Source organism: Ornithorhynchus anatinus, chromosome X1 (assembly GCF_004115215.2).
Source record: "Ornithorhynchus anatinus isolate Pmale09 chromosome X1, mOrnAna1.pri.v4, whole genome shotgun sequence".
Lineage (NCBI taxonomy): Eukaryota > Metazoa > Chordata > Mammalia > Monotremata > Ornithorhynchidae > Ornithorhynchus > Ornithorhynchus anatinus.
In genome coordinates this window covers 48,773,469-48,777,726 of record NC_041749.1, presented here as the reverse complement: position 1 = coordinate 48,777,726, position 4,258 = coordinate 48,773,469, and positions in this window count along the sequence as shown.

The following is a 4,258-nucleotide window of genomic DNA, read 5'->3' as shown; positions in this document are numbered from 1 at the left end:
GGAGAGGAGGAAAAGTGGGGCTTAGTGTAGGAAGGCCTCCTGGAGGAGATGTGCCTTCAGTAAGGCTCTGAAGTGGGGGAGAGTAATTCTCTGGAAGATTTGAGGAGGGAGGGCACTCCAGGCTAGAGGTAGGATGTGGGCCAGGGGTCGGCGGCGAGACAGGAGAGATTGAGGTACAGTGAGAAGGTTAGCACCAGAAGAGCAAAGTGTGAGGGCTGGATTGTAGAAGGAAAGAAGCAAGGTGAGGTAGGAGGGGGCAAAGTGATGAAGTGCTTTAAAGCTCAGTGGTGAGGAGTTTTTCTTTGATTCGGAGATGGATAGGCAACCACTGGAGATTTTTGAGGAGGGGGGTGATGTGTCCTGAATGTTTCCGTAGAAAGAGAATCTGGGCAGCGGAGTGAATTATGGACTGGAGTGGGGAGAGGCAGGAGGTTGGGAGGTCAGAAAGGAGGCTGATGCAGTAATCTAGATTAATCTCCCATGTGCCCTCCTCAGCAGTGTCCAGCCTGCCAAGCCAAACCACCCTCCTCTAGTTAACAAGGCAGGGGGAGGAGAGAAAGAACAGAAATAGGTTGTGAAACCAGCTGACTCCTACCCCCTCCTGCACAGTAATAATAATAAGCGTGGTGGCATAGAGAAGCAGTGTGGTTTAGTGGGTTCTAATCCCGGCTCTGCCGCTTGTCTGCTGTGTGACCTTGGGCAAGCCACTTAACTTCTCTGTGCCTCTATGACCTCATTTGTAAAATGGGGATGAAGACTGTGAGCCCCATGTGGAACATGGACTAGGTCCAACTTGATTATCTATCCCAGGGCTTAGAACAGTCCCTGGCACCTAATAAAGTGCTTAACAAAGACCATAAAAAAAGAAGGGAGAACAGGTATTGAATCCCCATCCTACAGATTAAGAAACTGAGGCACCAAGCGGCAAAAATCACTTTACATGGCAGGCAAGTGGCAGAGGCAGGATTGGACCCAGCTCTTCTGACTCCCAGATCAGCACTCTCTCCACTAGGTGGCCCGCCTTGCTGCAATCTCTGAGAGGAATGGCCTCCCTCAGAAGAATTCTCCGCTTTCAGAGTTCCAGGGGGGACAGAACCAGGCCTCGGGGCGGGAGGGGGGGGGGGGGGGGGGGGGACAGAACTGGGTCTCAGAGCTTCTTTCCCCAGGAGGCTTCATTTCTGGAGAGGATCCTAGTGGCCCCCATGGGGGATGGGGCCCAGTCTTCCATTCCCCCTGGTGCCCCATTCCCCCCACCCCCCAAGCACCCCTTCCCAGTCACCGATCCTCCCCACACGGCTGTGGGAATTGGCCAAGGAAACCACGCTGTGGTGAAAATGGGGAAATGGGGCGGGGGGGGGGGATTCTCTCCAGCTTGGGGCTTCTGGCTAGAAGCTAGACTGTAAGTTCCTTGTGGGCGGGGAACATGTCTGTTGATTGTTATAGTGTACTCTCCCAAGCGCTTAGTCCAGTGCTTTCCTCACAGTCAGTGCTCAAGAAATACGATTAAATGAATGAATGCATGAATGAAGGTTGTGGTCAGGAAACCTGTCCACCAACTCTATTATATTATACTCTCCCAATCATTTAGTACAGTGCTCTGAACAGAGAAAGCACTCACTAATTACACTTGACTGAGAAAGACCTTCCAAGATAAACTCAAACAAAGAATAGTCAGTTGGGAGATTAAGGTATTAAACCCATGTTAGGGTGCAGATAAGGCCTTCAAGGGTAGACCTGCTCTTTCTAGCAAGCATTAAGTGGATGGGTTGTCTCACAGATGCCACCACTCTGAGGCCTAGATAGCCTGCAGGGCTCTCTCAGCAAGTGGCATCATCACACCCTCCTCAAAAATCTCCAGTGGTTGTCTATCAACCTTCCCACATGAAGCAAAAACTCCTCACGATTGGCTTCAAAGCTCTTCATCACCTTGCCCCTTCCTACCTCACCTCCCTTCTCTCCCTCTACAGGCCACGCCGCAAACTCTACTCCTCTGCCGCTAACCTCAGTGTACCTCGTTCTCGCCTGTGCTGCTGTCGACCCCGGCCCACATCCTACCTCTGACCTGGAATGCCCTCCCTCCTCACCTCCGCCAAACTAACTCTCTTCCCCTCTTCAAAGCCCTACTGAGAGCTCACCTCCTCCGGGAAGCCTTCCCAGATTGAGCCCTCCCTTTCCCTCTGTTCCTCCTCCCCTTCCCATTGCCCTTACTCCCTCCCTCTGCTCTACCCCCTTCCCCTCCCCACAGCACTTGTGTATATTTGTAAATATTTATTACTCTATTTTATTAATAATGTGCATATATCTATGATTCTATTTATCTATTTTGTTGGTATTGATGCCTGTCTACTTGTTTTGCTTTGTTTTGCTGTCTGTCTCCCCCTTGTAGACTGTGAGCCCGTTATTGGGTAAGGGTTGTCTCTATCTGTTGCCGAATTGTACTTTCCAAGCGCTTAGTACAGTGCTCTGCACACAGCAAGCACTCAATAAATACGACAATGAATGAATGAATTTCTTCTCTGAAGGAGTCCAACCCTGCAGTGAAAGTAAGCAAACTACTGCTTATTCTACAGTTTCTTGTGTCCAAACCCCTATTCTTTGTGTTCAAACGCCATTCTGCCCCTCAACCCCCAGGGTGGGTTACCTGCCAGACAGGTGGGGTCTTAAGAATCAACAGATAAGAAACTGAAAGTTTGGCTGGTTTTTCTCAGGCAACATCACCTACCACACCATCTTGCCTTAGAATCAAGAATCTGTAGTTTTTTTTCCAACTTGCAGAAAGATGGCTCCAGAGGCATCTCACTCAGGTCACAAAATCCTGTGGAAAAAAGAAATTGTTAGATGCTTTGGTAAACACTGAGTTGTGTTTCTACTTGTCTCTCTGTGCAGTGACACAACTGTTGAAGAGCATTCAGATCTAGAGGGATCCATGAGTCCAGGGCCATTGGGTTGAAGGTTGAAGGGGCTCTGTTGCATGTCCAAATGTGGTTAAAGTGAGGAGATGGAGGAAATGAAGTTACTTTGTTATTCTCTCTGACCTCCCTTCCTCCTCTCTCGCCCCGCTCCGGTCTATTCTTCACTCCGCTGCCCGGCTCATCTTCCTGCAGAAACGATCTGGGCATGTCACTCCCCTTCTTAAACAACTCCAGTGGTTGCCTATCGACCTCCGCTCCAAACAAAAACTCCTCACTCTAGGCTTCAAGGCTCTCCATCACCTTGCCCCTTCCTACCTCTCCTCCCTTCTCTCTTTCTACCGCCCACCCCGCACGCTCCGCACCTCCGCCGCCCACCTCCTCGCCGTCCCTCGGTCTCGCCTATCCCGCCGTCGACCCCTGGGTCACGTCCTCCCGCGGTCCTGGAACGCCCTCCCTCCTCACCTCCGCCAAACTGATTCTCTTTCCCTCTTCAAAACCTTACTTAAAAATCACCTCCTCCAAGAGGCCTTCCCAGACTGAGCTCCTCTTCCCCCTCTACTCCCTCTGCCATCCCCCCTTTACCTCTCCGCAGCTAAAGCCTCATCTTCCCCTTTTCCCTCTGCTCCTCCACCTCTCCCTTCCCATCCCCACAGCACTGTACCCGTCCGCTCAACTGTATATATTTTCGTTACCCTATTTATTTTGTTAATGAATTGTACATCGCCTTGATTCTATTTAGTTGCCATTGTTTTTACGAGATGTTCTTCCCCTTGACGCTGTTTATTGCCATTGTTCTTGTCTGTCCGTCTCCCCCGATTAGACTGTAAGCCCGTCAAACGGCAGGGACTGTCTCTATCTGTTGCCGACTTGTTCATCCCAAGCGCTTAGTACAGTGCTCTGCACATAGTAAGCGCTCAATAAATACTATTGAATGAAAGCTTTGAAATGTTACACTCCTTTGTGTTTCCTCATATGGTGGGCAGCCGTGCCGGACAGCCATGCCGGGCGGTTGTGTACCAACACAGTGGATTCCTCTGGGAGGAAACAAAGTGGATGTGATATGATGTCAGTTTGAAATCCCAGAACCCCCTGCCTCACTCCGTGGTGCGTCTAGAGCAGCGTGGTTTAGCGGTTAGAGCACAGGCCTGGAATTCAGAAGGACCTGAATTCTAATACTGGCTCTGCCGCTGGTCAGCTGAGTGATGTGAGTGAAGCAAGTCACTTCACTTCTCTGGGGTTCAGTTACCTCTTCTCTAAAAGAGCAATTAAGACTGTGAGCTCCATGTGGGTCGGGGACTATGTCAGATCGGATTAACTTGTATCTCCCGCAGGGCTTAGTACAGTGC